This window comes from Ixodes scapularis, unplaced genomic scaffold, assembly GCF_016920785.2.
Source record: "Ixodes scapularis isolate PalLabHiFi unplaced genomic scaffold, ASM1692078v2 PGA_scaffold0__279_contigs__length_252992795, whole genome shotgun sequence".
Taxonomy (NCBI): domain Eukaryota; kingdom Metazoa; phylum Arthropoda; class Arachnida; order Ixodida; family Ixodidae; genus Ixodes; species Ixodes scapularis.
This window is the reverse complement of record NW_024609835.1, coordinates 223,263,408-223,281,979: the sequence shown is the minus strand read 5'-3', so window position 1 is coordinate 223,281,979 and position 18,572 is coordinate 223,263,408. Positions and strand designations below refer to the sequence as shown.

The following is an 18,572-nucleotide window of genomic DNA, read 5'->3' as shown; positions in this document are numbered from 1 at the left end:
GTTGTAAACGGCTTTAATTTTATTTTGTTTCTGGTACCAGGTGTTGGTTTGTATGGAGCCCGTTCGAAAGTCACGTGACCGGCGACCATTTATTTTGTGACATGCCTGCCGTATCCAGGCAGTAAGAATGGCGTTTTTATGGGTTCCTTGTTCTTTAATGACAGAAAGAACGTCACATAGAAGCAATGTAGCGCCCCCATTTTAATTCCAAGAAAAATGGCTGACATGGAATGTTTTTCACCTCTGCAACAGATCTCTGCAGCAGAAAAAAAAAAAAACTTGGAGAACAATAAACGAATCAGGCTCAAGAATATAGACTGACACAAGTAGCCACGCAAACAACTTTTACACGCACAAGTGGCACTCAAATAGTTAACAAGACTAACACGTGCAGTGAAATATGCCAAAAAAGAGCAGTTTAGAGGAGGGAAGCGGAAAATTGTCTTACGCTATGTTTGCGAAAAAAAATGGTAACACAGGGTCACGTATTAGCAACTTCTGACAACGTCCAGCTGCCGTGGCAGAGAGCCTTCTGCAAGCATGACATAGTCTGAGATCTCATCCCTCGTATCTATGGCTGCTTGAGCAGGGTGCTTTCAGGTCGCTGCATTGCCAGTGCCATTCTGCGCTACAGTCAGCCTCCACCGAACTTTCTGCACTGCCCACCCCTGTGACCTGTCACCGTAACCATTAGGACAGTATAAAAAGTTGTCAGCCATAGGAAAGTTATGGAGACAGACGGCTACCTTTCTCATGAGTGACAAGCTCGACTTCACCTTCGATTCTTCCAAGGAAAGAACGCCACCTGGAGACTAAAATGAAAGAATCTTTACCGACGCATCGGCGCGCCCTGGAAAGACGGTAATTGAACTTTTTTGTTGTCATCTAGATTTCTTCCAGTGTAGGGAAGCATTAAAGGGATACTTCAACGAAATTCGAAATATTCCTGTCGTGTTCAAAAATAGGTTGAATATGATACACAATATCCGTAAATGACAATCGCACGTTTGTATTTTGAGCCTGGTGGCTGTATTTTTCGTTATAAATGGCCCACTCTGGCAAGCGCTCGGAGAAGGCCCAGCGGAGACCACGTGACATCCAACGCAATCGTGACGTAGGTCGTCTCAAAACGAGCAAAGCTACGGCGAGGCTGACGTCGAGAGGATGGCCTAGTCGTTCCAGCCACGGAAGCGGCTGCTTTTGTACGAATTTTGAGTGACGGGTTAATCTTCTGTAATCTTGTAGGGGGACAATAGCGACTTCTGCAAAAGGGGAGTTCCTCCTGCCCCTCTTCTCTCGTCGCGGCCGGAGACGAGACAACCTCCGTCACTAGCTGTCAAGGTTCCTAGACGGGCATTACAAGCGAGGCGTTAGCGACATCCACCAGGTGCTCTTTGCTAATCGTTTAATTCGTTTTAAAATTCCTTTTCGTGACTTTTTTAACAAGATATTGGTATGTTCGATGTGATGCTGCTTTTTCGAACACATATAGACCAAAAAATGAGCGCCGAAATTTGGTTGTAGTATCCCTTTAAGTACGTTCTCAATGGAAAAGCGGCGTCGCCGGCGACACACCAAAGGGCAGCCCGAGAGTGTTTGCTTTAAAGTGACGCCTGATGGCACCTTTCCTGAAGAAAGAGGTATCTGACATGCGTCCCTGTACTCCTACATCGACTAGAGTAAACCTGTAGCTTGCGTCTGTGACAGTGAGCAGGAGCACGGAATAAAACGCTTTATAATTGTAAAAATCGGACCCACTGTTGTCTAGGCACTTTATAGAAAAGTGCTTTCCCGTCAGTGCTCCCGATGGCTTTCGGGAAATTCCACTTGGCACAATACTCCTATCGTATCGTTTCCCACTTAGGGACGGCTGGCTTTTTCAGTACAACAGGAGGCAGGCAGTCCCAGATGGCCGGCAAGGTCTCTCTCAGAATCCCTGAGACTGTCGAGTAGTGCATTCGGTAGCTCATGGCCAAATCCTGCAATGATTCTCCGGTAGCCAGGAATCTACGAAAAGTAATATGCTCATATTAACCACAATCTGACGTTCTTTTCAGATGGAAGATTTTGTAACAAAAGTGGGACATGTTTTGTAACATTGTATTGAAAACAGATTTAAGGAATGTTGCGAAGCCAGTGAAGCTGTAAAATATATTTTTCTTCCGTGCTGTTGAATGTGAATGTAGTATATTTACAAACGGAGCACAGCTTGTGGGAGGCGTTTTTGTATCCGCTCAAGATTATTTGCAAAGGAATGAACAGTGATTAGTATAACGTATGAAAAAATATACAAAAGTTTGGCAAAATAAAAATTTTTATTTAAAAGGCGAACAGACCGCATTTACATCAACGTAACTGAGAGCCTTCCTCCATGGGAGAATAGCCTCCTGTGCGTTGGTGCGTGGAGGACTCGATGAAACACAAGGCTCAACAGCAGATCGAATCATGCCTTGGTCACTCTGCATGAATAAGATGATACCGCGGCCCCACACGAACCGGTATTCCTCAGCACACGCCAATAAACTACACTTTTGCGTACAGCCCTAGGTAGCATACCAGCTTAAACATACCATATCGGAGTTTCCTCCGATATGGTGTGTCGCCGTTTCGCGTTCTGTTTAATACGAAAACGAGAGGAATTTCTCAGGGATCGCCGTTTGACTTAGCGCAGCAGCTTACACTGCAACTATGAAGAGCCCTAAACATTTTTTACGATTAACAAACCTGCCCATTCTGCTAGATTTCAATTTAGCAAGCTCATGACACTGGTGAAAGCGCTCTCGTAAGCCATCACAACAACAAGACAAAAAAAAAAAGCCTTCTTCATGACGTCCCGGGTCCTGGCTTGGGCGGACAATGGTAGAGGCGGAGCTACTGGCGAATCGGCTGCGGCTTGCTCTGACGGCCGCTTCCCCTGCAGCCTCATGCGCGTCGACGGCTCGTTGTTTACTTTAGCCCTCCACCGCGAGAGCCGCCATGAATTTACCGGGTCTCTGGGAGTTGGAGCTCAGAATCCTCGATAAAGGTGCGGAGCTCGGAGTAGTACCGTACGAGGACACTCCTCGTAAACGCCCGGATCGCGCTGGCGAAGCATCTCGACCACGACTCGACGGCGCTTAAGTTCCATGCAAGTTGGGGCGGGCCTCCTCTGGTCTCGCGAGGAGACATATTTGTATATTCGCTTCTTGCAAAATATGCTGCCGGCGTCGTGCGTCGTCTGGAAGGATCCGCGGGGCATGGCCTCCGAGATCCTCAAGCAGGCGCGCTTCGAAATCCCGTGCGGGGGCGCCTGCGCCGCCTCTTCCACCGCTTGAGGGGGGGGTATGTGGTCGGGTCATCGCGCGTTGTCTCTTGTTTCCGTACTTTCTAAACTGCATTCGTTTCTTGCATCATATAAAATACTCAAGAAAAACTACTTTCATAAATAATTGAAATGGTTCGCGTAACTAAAATTTTGTATTTCAAAAAAAAGGAAAAAAAGAAGAAAAGGAGCTTTTAGCGGTTTTGTCCGGTCGTAAGGCAGGAGCCGAACGGAACCGACAACGTCACGATTTCATCACATGCCGCGCGCGTTCAGCACCACGGGGCGTCCCCGTAAAAGAAGGAGGTTTCCACACCTTTCGGTTATAATATGACGTACTGATATTTAGTGACTCACCCCGTGCATGCCGGGTTGCCCGAACCACAAGAGATGTGGAATCCCCAAAAAAGACAGACGCTTAGATAGGATTGCAGGGCCCCTTTAAGGTAGTGCTAACCATTGTTGTGGAAACGAAACGCTCAAGACACGAGCCATGAGCGGGTGCTCCGTCGCCATTCTCATTCAAGGGCCTCTAATTTCAGTGCTGCGCCGCAATTTGCTTCAAAGGGTCGCTCGAGACAAGGGCCTCCTGCAGTGGCGCGTTTGACTCTACTTGCAAGAGAAACGCAAACACATCGAGGGCCTTTACGGGAGACGGACTGAGGGAAGTGAAGGGGCCACTTCCCTCAGCAGGGCTTTCACAACTGAGGTAATATACGTCGGCGACACGACGGTACAATGTCACGTGACGCCGCCACGTCTAACGGAGAAATTTTCCTCTTAAACTTAGAGGACAAATTGCTCCGCCACGACGACCCTGCAGGAAGCATGCCCGCAACCCGCCACTTCGCCGATAATGGCATTAGACGTAAAATGCGAAGGCCGTCAGGCGAGGTTCGTTTAGATCTTCGCGCGCTCAGTTTCTTCGTCGTGTAGTTTCTTACCAGGACACAAGATGGCGCCGACGACGACCGTTATCGCGTTTGTTTGCCTCCAGCTGTCCTCGAGCGAACTCAAGGCCGGTCCGGATCCCCTCTCCAACCGTTCTCGCAAACTTTTTTGCTTCGTTTCGCACTAGGATAAATCGCAGCGGATGCTACGAGACAGCAAAGTTCAGTCTAATGCTGTGGGACCGTCACGCGACCTTTGAGAGTGACGCAGCGACGCCCGGAATGTGTAATCACGTCACACGTTCACAGCACTCGATTAGCTGGAATGGCTCGTAGCTTTCCGCCGCGGTCCATAGTAAGGGTGAAACGAAGCACGTGAAGCGAGAGCAAAACACCTTGCTCAGGGGCTGCAGCTGGACGCACTTTCACTTTTCAAGCTTGGATCGCCACACGCGTAGCGGCGAAGAGGGAGTTGTCTTTCGTTTGTGTCTCCAAAAAGGTACGTGAGTCTGCATTTTTTCTTTTTTTAGGAAATGAGCATGGTTCGGTGTCAGTTTTTGCATTTGGTGGTGGATTCGGCGTGCAAACTTGCGAAGTTCGACATCCTTCACTAACACGATCGGAGTGGCGATGGATAGAATTATTATAATTCAGGCTAGAGGTTCAACTGGCGCTACAATCTCAAGAAAAAAGGGTACAAAAGGATGCATCGTTACACTCTTTGTCCCATATAATACAGCCCAAAACTTCAATTTGACGTACAGCGCCCTACAGTCGAACAGACGGCCCCATATTTTACGAGGGGCTTGATAGCCGTGTGGTACAACTTATTAAAATAGCTAATGTATGTGTTACTGACTAAAAAAAATAATAATAATCGGGGTTTTCTTGGCCCAAGTGTAAAAACTCGCTGTTTTCTTTCTGTGGTCTTTGATACGTACTTTAGATATTTAAAATATTATGTCGCACAGTTATCAAGCCCCTCGTAAAATTAGGGGCCGTCTGTTTCACTATAGGGCTCAGTACGCCGAAATCAAGTTTTGGGGTGTATTATATGGGACAAAGGGTGTAAAACTACACCCTTTTTTCTTGAGAGTGTAGTATCATGGGACTTCCGGTTTCAAATTGTTCGAGACAGCAACCAGCCCACCTTTGCGGCGCTCCTGTGCATTCCTTTGGGAAAACGCGCGTGCATTTTGTCTCCTCGCCGGTTAATAACAGGAACTACCTTTCTTACTTGGGTTGTAGCGAAGAGTATACGCAACATTTTAACATTATGACAGTCAAATTGATTTAATTACAGTATGTTTCTCGATCATTGAGCGATGCTTAAGTTCTCATTATTCAGGGTCCAGTCCAATATGTTCCACATCAAGTGTGTCAAGCCAAGCAGCGAATCTAACCAGAAATAAGATAATGCGCAGGCCTTCTTTAAGGACTGCCAGCATACCGATGACGCTAATATAGAGAATCTGCGAGAGATATATGCCACTAAAGACCCCATTTTTCGAGGGGTTAAAACGCGTGAAACAGCGGAAATGCACGCACTATAATGTGTGTTTTTGCTTTTATTTGTGGACTGAATTATGCAGGTGGTAAGAGTTTTCTAGATTTTCCCATTTTAAAAGTTTCCGAGCACACACATAAGCGTTTTGAACGCTAGAGCAAACTTACATTAAGTAGGTACTGCTCCCCCGGTGTTTGTGCATAGTTCTTGACCTCACCTTTGATTTTTCAAGATGCTCTTCATTACTTTCGCACGTAAAAAAGTACCGATGCCGAGTTCGCATTAACAGTATTGGATAGTGGGGATTTAGGCTATGTGCTGTTTGTGGACACAACAAAATAAAGATTATTATATATGTAAGAAACTAATTGAGCACCGTTTGAAAAAAAAACAAACAAAAAAACGACGCCGTAACCGACCAATATTTTCGTCTACGTGACTGAGAAACGTTCCAAGCTATCTAAAGTGTATCCATAGTCTGTCCCGAAAAATCGTTCACAGGGTATTTTTCACCGGAAACCTAAATTATACGCATCTTGGAACGCTCATTCTCCACCTAAATTTTGTGCTGGCGGTTCGAACCAGGTGCCAAAGTCTCAGAACTATCCGTCATCTTATTCAAAACTTCGAACCGATTCTTTATTTGAATGGGAAAATGGCGGCCGAGGGAACTCTCGGATGGAGGCACCAGTTGACATATCCTTTGTGTCCACGGCCATGGCAGATACGTTATCGTCATTCACTCGATCCTCGTGGCACGTCTCGTTGCTTCTTGGGTTGCCTTTATGTCAAGGCCGCAAAACGTGAGGGCGATGTAGAGAGTAGATTGTCCGGCGGATAAGCGTTTATTTACGTCTGCCGGCAGTTGGCTCGCTGCCATCTCACGCGGTCATCCCACATTCTAAAACAGCTGTGTACATCCAGGATACTTCGAGCGCTCTGCTACGGAACGTCGAAGATATCAGTCTTCAAAAGATTTTGTTTTTTTTAATCTGTCAACTGCATTATATCTAGGATTTCGTGTTTTTGGAATTCATTTTTTCACAAACTCGGAGGATGTTTTTCGGAGTTTATTTTTTGATGAAAATTCGGAGTTTATTTTTGACAAAAATCCGGAGTTTGTCGGAGCTTATTTTTTGACAAAAAATCCGGACTTTGTCGGAGTTTATTTTTGTTTAACTCTGAATTCTTAGAAAGTCAGAGTTTAGTTTCGCAGTGTTTCCGGTTAAAAATAAATAAATAATATTCGTGTGTAAGCGTTTTTCAGATAAAACAAAATAAAACGCGCTTGTTTCAATTCATATTTATTCAGCTGAATTTGGTGTTGGTGACATTACCGGGCAATCGTAATTTGGCCCGCGACAAAAGAGGCACACAAGTGTTGCTTCGATAAACGTCGATACCTTAAAATCGATTAACTCCTAGGCCCGTTTGCTCGAAGCACTGACCGCAGCTAAAGTTAGCCGCAGTACCTAGGAGAGCGATTTTGAAATCAGGTCACTGGCTCGGTAGGGATGCGGGGAAACATGGCGGTGCCCCGGTGTGTGAGCGCCGTTCGCTTTGAAACTAATATGTCGTTGTAACTGCAATATCGGGCGCGTTAGTCAGCAACGAATGGTGCAGGGGCTTTCGCTTTACCTTACATCACTTAAATCGCAAAGCATGAGCAATGACCTCGCCCCATTTTTTAGATAGTCTTTCGGTTGTGGCCATTCCTAAGCCTAAATGAAGGCGATAATTGTCGGCATGGCAACGTCTTTGGAAAGTAGATTGCCTTGACTCAATCGGCCGGGTATTGATAGCACACAAAAGCAGACAGCGTCCCAATAGACCTTTTGTTGAATTTCCCAAGCACCGAGGTGCATGTTACGAGTGTAGTTACACCCGTTGCACGTGCTGCCGTCTGCAGTAGTAATTGTTGTAAAGCAAAAAGTCTAAAACAAATTTTGCCTTGCACGCGCGTTCGTCAAAGCCTTATGATTATTTACTTCGAATCTTTTATAAGAGAATGGCCAGCGCGCGCGGACCGTAGAACTGCACTTTCAGCGTTCTCCTCGGTGCTTGGGAAATTTAGAAAAAAATTTATTGGGACGCTGTCTGCTTTTGCGTGCTATCAATACACGACCGATTGAGTCAAGGCAATGCGCTCTCCAAAGACGTTGCCATGCTGATAATTATCTCATTCATTTAGGCTTCGGAATAGCCAGAATCGAAAGACTATCTAAAAAATGCGGCGAGGTCAATGCTGTTGCTTTGCGATTTAAGTGATGTAAGGCAAAGCGAAAGCCTCCTGCACCACTCGTTCCTGACTAACGCGCCCGATATTGCAGCTACAACGACAGATTAGTTCCAAAGCGAGTGGCGCCCACTCACCGGGGCCCCGCCATGTTTCCCCGCATCCCATCAATACCGAGCCAGTCACGTGATTTCTAAATCTTTCTCCTAGGTACTGCGGCTAACTTTAGCCGCGGTTAGCGCTTCGGGCAAACGGGCCCTCGAGGAAGTCGCTGGGGAGATACAATTCGCCCCATCCTGTTCCATCAACCTACCCCGCGGCCGCGCGAGGTGGAGTGCGACAGGATGTAATAGAGAAGTTCCCCGTTTTATGCAGAAAACTGTGGCTCCAATCCACGCTGTGAAGGTGGTTGGACAGCGAAGCTGTAAATGACACCCACAACGACTACCCATTGCGACGTCACTTGAACAACGTGGTGACGTCCCTACGTGATTTCTATGCTGTTGGGTACATTTCCACTCGGAGTAGCTTACGCAACCATAAAGGCCCGTTCCGACAATCGCGACCTCTTAGAACCGGGTGCCTTGGAACCTCTTAATATCTCTTAGGCCCGCTTCAGACGGAGCAATTTCACCCAGCAACTTGACGTCGCAACACAAGCAACAGGGGCCGTCCGCGTTCACACGCAGCAACCGAATTGATTTTTATTTCACCGATTTGGTTTTTATATCACTATTTAGTCGCCCAGCTAAGCGCTAAAATCCCGTTCTTATATGTTTGAACAGCGTTGAGAATACTAACTAATTTTTCTGAAAATATTTATTTCCAAAAACGATCCATTTCAAACCAGAACTAAGTCTTCAGCTGTCATCATCACCACCACAGGGGTGTCACGTGAAGACATCGCGTCCCTGATTGGCTGCAGTCGCTTCAAACGTCTTCGAACTGCTTCGAGTTGCTCGCTTGTTCGAGCCGGACCCGATCTCAGCAATTCGCTTTGATCTAGGGAAAGCTAGGGAACGACCCGCCAGCAACCTCAAAATTGCTGGAAAAGTTGCCCCGTCTGAAGCGGGCCTTACAACGAGAGGACACACTGGCGCCATTTATTGGGTAGCAGTGCAAACTTGGCGGTCCGGCATATTTTCTATTTCTCTCACGCCTTATCCTTTCTTTTTTGGCTCGAAAAACTTTAGTCAACGTTATAAACGAGCCTTTCTTATAAGTATTATGCACATTTGCCCTTGGAAATCCCGCAAAACCTTCGCTCTTGTGAAATGCAGTTCGTCCAGAGCCACCGCATAGATGGCGCCAGAGTGCCAGTCGGTTCTCTCGTCTTAAGAAATTTTAAAAGGTTTCAACAGGTCTCATCTCCCTCGGTGATACTCGGTCGCAAGAGTGTGAACGGACCTTAATCCTTACCGGGAAACACGCGTGGAGAAGGAACGTGCTTCGCATTGTTCGCAGGCGCCGTTATCCTCCATTATGCGGTTTGCACTTCACACGAGGGCTTCGAATGACGTCAACCCCTTTCGAAGCAGCTGCAAACCTAATCTTTACCGGAACGCGTGGGAGGGTGTTCCTATTGTTCACACGCGCCTTATCATCCATCATGTGGTTTTTATGCATCTTTTGTGGTTTTCTTTATTGGAACGGATACTGAGCTGTATGCTGTATGTCTGATTTCAAAGGAGATACGCGGTTTTGCCTTCAATTCTTTGCCGGGAGTTTTTTGCTTACAACGCCAACGACACAAAAATTTCCTTGCCTGGTAGAGGTATACAGCTTCGCTAAAACATTTATGGTTCATAGCTTTCACTGTTACAGAAAACACAACCTCTACTTCCTTCAGAGCTGGGGTCTCCAAACGTCTTGAAGAAGGGGGCCGGATTCGGGATCTGTCGCAGTCCGGGGGACCAGAAAAAAAGAGTAATTATCAAATAGGAAACGTCAATAAACAATCACAGATAAACATTTCAACGCAAAAAATAATTTGTTAGTGTAAGTATTAAAAACAGTACCCTAAGGTGGACGAATATGTATATTTCAATACTTCAATTTGAAATTTCTTATTTAGCTAGGTATGATCATACACAAAATTGTGACCAAGTATATTCACCAGGCATAAACCAAACCGCATGGAAAATTCGGTCCATTCGCCCGGTGCAAAGACTAATGAGAACAATAACACTAATGCTGATAATATGCAAAAGTTGTGACAAAGGTCACCAAGCAGAATGTACATGAGGAGGCAAATAAATTTTAACATAGCTACAGAGCCATGAAGCAGGGGACTAGGAATGGTGACACTGGTGATGAAGACTGCGGCCAGCCGCCGGACGGTCGGAAGGCTTCACCCGGCCGGATACGGCCCGCGGGCCGGGATCTGTAGACGCATGTTTTTAAGCACAAATAATATGGTCCAAACTGGAAACCAAAACAGTGGTATTTGTGGTGACCCCAAAGTACAATGACCTCTTGAGCTGAATGAACCTTGACGAGATACGCGGTAAGACCCCTTTTGAATGGTCCCAGAATTCAAAGGTAACAGGGATGGCATTTTTCCAGGACCATTGACTCTGTGCGCTGATCAAACCTAACACACCGATCTCACCAGCCATTTCGACTACGCCACCGCTGCCGCAATGCATCGAGGGAACTTTAGTCTTTGGGCACGTGCGACAACCTCGCAGGAGCTCTTCGCGTGAAGAGCACGAGACGGCACGATCCCTCTCGTGCACTGCCTTCTGCCTCATGTGAACTAAAGTTATGGCGGCGTCACGCATGCGCCGAATGCTTAGTGAGAATGGTCTATTGTAAAAAAAACCGTATTTTAATTACTTTTTTTTTGAGGGGGGAGGGGGGGGGGGGGGTCGGGACATCAGTATACGAAATTTATCAGATAAATTTTTATTGACCAAAATTTTACCGGCGGAGGAATTTCAAAGTTTTTCAAATTTATCAGAAAACAGGGAACCCTAATTATAACCAGACTTGTAGCTAACGCGTTCCTATAACGAGTTACTTATATTTTTTGTAACGAAGTAACAATCTGGTAGCCATACAAGAGAAGGAACGAGTAACGTATTTTATTTAGTTCGTGATTAACTAACGAGTAAACGGTATTTAGTTACGTCTGGAAGGGAACGTTTGCAAGACGGGTACCAAACCTGGTTCTCAGCCCAGCTCGCGTCTGTAATTTTGCACGACACGAAAAACGCTAGATCGACAACCAAAAACACGTGCACAAGGTATGCCAGTTCCCACAGTTAACCCTGGATGAACGCATTAAAAATATTAACGACGTCATGTATTGGAAGCGTGTACTGCTTCATTAAAAAAGACAGCGAGAAAATGACCCGTTACATTCTAGCGGAAGTAGAGTGTTCCTTATGAATCGCAGTAACGAGTCGCAACAGTTAACGTAGTTAGGAACTTGTCGAGCGGTAGACGAGCAACGTTATTTAGTAACTTTATTTCAGTAATGTGTTCATATCTGATGAATGAGGGTTCTCTGTTTTCGGGATTATTATTTTGTTTTTCGAATTGGATGGTGTGGCTTCTGGTGTCATTTTTCCCCCCACCGGTTCAGTGTTTTTCAACATTGATCTCCTACGTCGGACAAAACTAGATGATTATCGGGGTTTATGGTGTAGGGGAACAAGACACGTAGTCATGAGACTTTCTAAACTACAAGGAACATGCCCGTCACCACCCGAGCATCTATAAATAAAACGTTCCTGTCTCGATAAGAAAGCAAAACAGAGGAATGAAGGTGCTTATCGGGTGTTTTCTGACTGCCTGGGTGATTTGGCAAAATGATCAATATTTTTACACATTCCTATCAAGCTTAATATTTCGTATAAAATAAATCAAAGAAATAAAAAAGAACTAACCTTCGGCCTTTCCGCCTTGCAACATCTCTTAAAACGTAGGTGACATTAACAGTGAACCGTCGGTTTCGGTAGACCTTAGTGGTCACGGGCGTAGTCGGCGCGTTGAGCTCTAGTGGCGCTTTCTGGATTGAGAGCGTTGAACCGCGTTTCCGACTGGGGCTTCTGATTCGTATGCCGCTTGCAAAGCTACTCCTTGAATTGGTTGCCGCGCTTCACACGAAACGCGGATGACCCGGTGACTCATAGCCGTCTCTCGACGCAACGCATTCAAACGCAACTTTGTGTACAGACGTTGTTTTTCGTCGACACCGTTTATTGTCAATCGCGTAACGAGCGGCGCTATCGCCCTGCGAAGAACAATATTAGATGCGTACAGTGGCGGATCCAAGGGGGGGGGGGGGGGGGGGGGGCGGTGGGGGCGATCGTCCCCCCCCCCCAAACGCCTCGCCATTTTTTTCTTTTTTTTTTTTTTCTGTGGAGCCATTGCTTTTCCCATTTTGTGTCTTTTTGGTCGCTTTTGAAGCACATTCCTTGGTACGCCATAAAGTGTGGCGGCAACGCGAAGGGAGTGACGCTGTTGCTTCACTTTCAAGAGCATTCGTAGTGTTACTTATGCGCCATGAAGCCCCTGTTGTCTTTCTTTTGTACGATTTGATCCTCCTAGACACCGAGAGGAAAATATGACTCAGGAACAACCAGGAAACTGGTGCATTATTGACACATGCGTCATACAATGCCACATTGTCGCGTTTTGTCTCGCGCGTATCCCGTTACGTGAATAATTATTTCCGTAAAAAAAAAGCACGCTGAACACTAAAATTTGGTCTGCATGAAGCGAATACAACTTAGGAATGAAATTAAATTATACCTTGGTAGAAAGTTTGTGCCGACCGGGGCGTACTTCTTGAAGCGAAATCTCGCGCGGAATTATGCACCTCTTTGACGGGCGGTAAACTCGGCAATCTCAAATCGGCATTTCTTTTTCTCCGGAAAGGACTTGCCAAAGGCAGTCATTTATGGCTCACGCAAAGTGAACAGGCTAAGGCACGTCTCAGTGAAGCTTGAAACTTGTGTCTAGGTGATAGCTGGCACCAAACAAAAACTTTCGTTGGGGTGCCTTCACTCCAACTGTCGCATTTTGCCCCGCGTCTCATTTGGCCCATCTTACCCTACTTCACTTTGGACAAACGCAATCTATTAGATTTGGAACTTCCCCCACACGAGTGTTCGTGCGGTCGAGGTGTTTTTTGACATATCAGTAGTAGTAACCAGGCATTGTGCGCAGCTTTTATCGGCGCCCAGCATGCTCGGGCTCACAAGCACTTAGCTTCGAAAGCATACGCTGTAAAAAGTAACCGTCAAATTTACGGCGCTATACGCTAATAAAAACTACAAGTATGCCGTGAAGAGGAATTATCTGAAATGCACCGTAAACGAGCAAAAAAACCGAGAGGGAAACGCAAAACTTCATGGAGCAAGAAAACAGAAAGAAAAGACGCGCTTCGCTAATTGGTCACCACGCTTGACCTTTCGAAAGCTGCGGGAACCCAGAGAGTCTCCTCTCGCCCCTTCACCTCCTTTCTTTGTCCGCGCCAGTCGCGCCAACGCAGAACGTAACTGCCTTAACTGAAAAAAGAAAAAAAAAGAGAACTAAGAGCAAACAGTGGAGCAACAATGCGACGAGCTAGAAGCATAAACAAAAGAAAGGAACGTTGGTTGGGACAACGCGGAAAGAAGTGGAAAAAGCTGACGTTCAGTTCATTTTCCCGCCTTCCCACCCGTCTCCGCGCCATTTTGTCCTCGTTCGTTTGTGGCATTCCCGGATTTTTGTGCACCTGAAAATTTGGAGCGGAAGGCAACTGGATACTCGAGGCAGGTATTTCACTATCAATCTGCTGCTTGATTGGCAAGGATAGTGTAATGGTTGCATAAATACAACACTCTAAAAGATGTTTACTTGCAGAATTCGTAGTTTCTGTTCAAGCACGCTTGATGGTTGTGCAATTCGATGAGCACGTTTTCAGCTCTCGAATTCTTCCGTGTGTGGACGAAGGATGCTGTCGCCAGTTTGTTACGTATGATGCTCTCAGGTGTCATATTTTGAGAAGACATAGGCATTGGTACGCCTAAGGGAAGTTTGGTTTGTTTCCAGGAGTTTGGAAAGCTTTCAGTGCACTTTGCCACCATGCCTAGAGGAGTGCCACACAAGGGAGGCTTTGCTAAAACATCTAAAAGGCCACATCACCGACAGTATTTTGTTTTCGTGTTCGTGCTCCAACTGTCAGAAGGTGTGAAATCATAGTTCGATCATGGCACACTTGAACTGGGCGCATTTACGAGTGACGGGTTTCTTGGGCGACGGCGCATCGCCTGCAGGCCCGCTTCAGGTTGAGGACTCGTCGACTCGATCGACTAGTGCGGATTCTAATGAAGACGGTGCTGTTAACGTGATGCAATCCCCTAACGATAACTACGACGTGTTAATGTCTCTGTCTGCAGGAGAAAAAAGGAAGGCCGTAAAATACGACCTTGTTTTTTTTTTGTTTTTTTTTGTACCTGAAGTTCAACGGAACGCTTCTTATGCCGGTATCAACAGTTCAAAAAACCATTTATGAATTTCAACGTCGGCATTTCTTGTACAAACAATACATGTTCGGCCAACTTGCTGAAAGCCTTCAAAACGTGCTTGGTTCAGTCGAGGTTCATAACATCATTGAGTTCATAACATCACTATACAATGATGTTATGAACCTGAATACTACCACCTTTCTCGCCATTTAAATTGCACCGTAAAAATAACGGCGCGCTGTAATTTTTTTTTACCGCAAATTTGAAGGCCGACCGTAGATTTCTGCGGTCCCCGTTTAAATTTATCGTAAACCAGATTTACAGCCCTTACAAAAAATTTTAATGAATTTCATTTGACAGTTCATGGAGTCTACTCATTACATCTTTTCGAGTCTCAATAGAAATGCAAACGAGTTTTGTAACGAGTCCGTAAGGAGTTTACGAAAACTATTGGCCACCGCGTTCCAATTGATGTTTCGACAAAGCTACCGCATAAAGTTTCCAATGTATTTCATATGAATATAATTTGAAAGTCTATTGACACCGTTTCGAGTCTGTGTTGAAAAACAATTGAGTTTTTGTAACGAGTCCCTAAGGAGTTTACGAAAACTATTGGCCACCGCGTTTCAATTACGGTTTTGCCGTGCCACCTCATAAGAATTTCTAATAGATCTCATTTGAAAGTCTACATACACTGCTTTGAGTCTCTGTTGAAAATCGAATGTTTTTTTCTACCACGTTGTACTTGAGGTTTTGACGTGCCATCTCATTAGGTATATTCCGACGAGTCCGAATATACCAAATGAGATGGCCCATCAAAACCTGAATTGCAACGCAGTAGAAATTAACATTTGATTTTCAACAGAGACTCAAAGCAGTGTATCTAGACTTTCAAATGAAATGTATTAGAAATTATACTCCTAGCGTGGGTTTCTAGATAGACGGCTCTAAGGGGAAAGACGGCAATAGGCTGCATAACATGTGGTCCGGATCTAACGGTTGTTTCGAGGGAAGGGGAAAGTGAGTGCAAGTGTCACTTTTATGTATGCCTATATACGCATGCAGTGTTCGGAAAATGCCTGCATAAAACCGTGTGAAGGAGTAATAACTGGTTTATTAAAAATGCAAAATTCGAGTATACGGTACACTGCTTTCGTGTCCATGGGGGACCTTGTACTGCCATTGTGTCCATGGGAGACCTTGTACTGCCTTCATGTCCATGGGAGACCTTGTACTGGTAACCTATAAAGAAAAAAGATGCACAGTTACACGTTGATCTGCTTATCTAAACTTCAGTGTCCGCGCAAGGCATCCTGTTCACAGCGCAGCACTACCTCAGCGCTGAATCAGTATTACAAACCGGGACATCAGTCCTTTAGGAAAGGAGGACCCTCAGAACACACGATACAAGCCATGGAAGTAGCAGTGACTCGTTGCCTTAACAGGACTGAGTTAGCGCTGCACTGTATGTGTGAACCAGCCCTAAATGCAGGTCCCATTCACAATTCCTACATTTTTGCTCACCCAGGCACTTAATTTACACACTACCTTGATAGTTTAATGAGTGGCACTAATAACATTGTCAGGGGCACCATAATGCAAAAGTATATTTTGCCCCCGAGTCTGCGAGAATCAATCGCTCACTGTTTTTGCTGCTGCATTGCACTCTTTTATTTCGGCTTTTGAAAAGGTCTACCAAAGATAAGCGAGCAGATGTTATCGCTTATGAAGTTTACCAAATTTGAACATAGAGAAGCTAAGACTTATAGGCATCTCGCAGAATTAACATGGCAATTTGGGCCAACTGATCCATGATCGTAGACAAGCGCCGCAAAAAACACGTGGACAATAAGTGGTGGTAAACACTGGCGCCAGTGTTTTATGTCTACTTGTTGTCCCTGTGTATTTTTATTTAATTTTTTTGTTTGTTTACTATCCTGAACAAGTATTTTTAATCACACTGGACAGGAAGGAAACGGTAATAGGGTTCTATGCGGATCATAAAGCCATGCTCCGAATGGGTGAGTATCAACTGCAGGTTTCACAACAGTGGCGGATCCAGGGGGGGGGGGGACCCCCCTCCCTCCCCCCCCTTCTCGGAGGCAATTGGACATGAGTGGACCCCCCTGAGTGGAACCCCTTGAACAAGAAAGAATGGGAGAATAGTATCGTTAAAAATTTTCTGCCCACCCCAAAACAAACAAAGGTCTGGATCCGCCACAGTAAGTTTCAATTATTGGGAGGATCGAGACATCAGAGGCCGAGTTTAAAAAGCAAACTTACGATACCCGAGAAGAAATCCGTATTAACAAAACAAAATTTGTCGCACCTTTTGAGTGACTTACAACTAAATATTACGACATTATCCAAAATGTCTCACAAACTTTTTAGGGCAAACATGGCCGCACATCACTTGGCTATTTCGCCGCGACCAGCAATGAATATAGAAGCGTGGGCAAGAGGCATGTGTTTTGCGCACTGTTCACATGCATCCCTACTTGAAGCAGTATAAGGGCAACGCTAAACTACACACGGAGGATTCAGCCGACGAGTCTGCCGAGCTGTCCATCCAGCCCGTTAGAGCTAACCAGGTGCAGGACTGCGATCAACGGTGAGATGCGCCAATGTATCAACGAAAGCAAATGCCACACAAATCTTCAGTGCACGCAAAAGGATCCTTCACCTATGAATGACGTGAACCTGATTTGGTGATCATTAGCGCCCCCTTGTACTTCAGTAGTGATTTTCAAAGTGGTGAGCGGCTGTACGACCCTACCACACGAAAAGGCACATTCCTGACTGGATGTGCCTTTTTAATGCCAAAGCATTATACGTCCATGGAGGGAAAAATCCGAGTTGTACCAAACGTTAACAGAGGATTAAAGAAAAAATAAAATGTGCTTTCACGGCTGAGATTTGAACCCGGTGCTGCTGTGTGAGAGCCGGGCATGCTAGCTGCTGTGCTATCTCAGCCGCTTCGGAATGCGACATTACTCTCCCCTCAAAAAGAAGCTTGTCCCATTACAGCAAAAGATGGCATGTCTTTACCCGTTTTTTGTCCCTGTTTATCTGAGGCTGTTTTTTCATCATGTTTGACGGCATCGGCGTTGATGTGCCCGAAAGATGGTCATAAAAATATGTCCTCGGTTCGATGACATCACACTTCACGTGACGACATGACGTACCATGATGTGTGACGCCGTATTATGTAACGTAATACAAATATTAGAGGGGCACTTAGTTATAAATACGTGGATGGAATGCGAAAGCATTGCCATTCCTAACAATAGAGGAAAAAAAAAAGGAAGTGTCGTTAGGAATGGCAATGCTTTCGCATTCAATCCACAAAGGGGTACCTAAGTGCCCCTGTAATATTTTGAGTGGAGTAGAGCTCAAATAAACGCCGTACGGTGCAGTATATCCATGATTAAGTTGCTGCTAGTCGTGAGGCTTAATGTTTTGCACCAACAATACCATAGTTTTTCCTCGGTTGCGACGAAGTGCCACTGCGCTACGAACTTGCTAGAAATTTCTGCATATGCGACCACTTTCTTCTGGAAACCTATGGTGACCTGCCACTCACTTTTGGCCAAAGAACAGTGAAAATACCAGATGTGAAAACAGCCATAACAAGCATTAAAGAAATCAAGATGGGGGTCATAGCATTAGCTTCCCAACGTGGCGAGACTAGCACAGGATTTCTGTTACTCGCCGTTTAAGACAGGAGTCGACTTTTTCCGGCCTGATCTTGAAAACAAAGTTTGGTTCCGTCAATTTTGTAGCAGAAAGCCCGTGCTTTCCCGTTTGTGGGGTCATTTTCTCGGTTCAAAATATGATGCAAAGTCCTTCCCATAAAAATGCATGGGTGCCCGCTAGGACTCTTCGAAATGGTTAAATTAACTGAGGTCATTATACTCTGTTGCCACTCTAGAATAGCAGAAGGCCTTCCCACAGAGCCCTTCACTCTTTTTAATAAGCAAACACTAGAGAGGAGGAGAGCCGAGAGGACACCGCCAATCATGGCGAGCAAAGGGAATTGTGGCAGGGGCTTGTGCTATTCTATAGTTGCAACGGACTATAACAAAAGTTTACAGTACTATGAAAACAAAAAGACCAAGTATGCACAGAAATTCGCAGGAAGTGTAGCAGGGATAGAATAGAAAAAACTGCAGCTGCA

The 18,572-nt window shown here is 45.5% G+C and overlaps 1 protein-coding gene across 1 annotated transcript in view; it reads left to right on the top strand.

Moving 5' to 3' along the window:
- Positions 1-4,664: 4,664 nt before the first annotated feature.
- The window catches only part of LOC120841439 (alpha-tocopherol transfer protein-like), a 58,300-nt gene continuing 44,392 nt past the window's right edge, over positions 4,665-18,572 (top strand). Inside the window, exon 1 of the mRNA XM_040212329.3 lies at positions 4,665-4,690. The gene's annotated coding sequence lies outside the window, so the exon portion shown is untranslated. The remainder of the gene's footprint in view (positions 4,691-18,572) is intronic.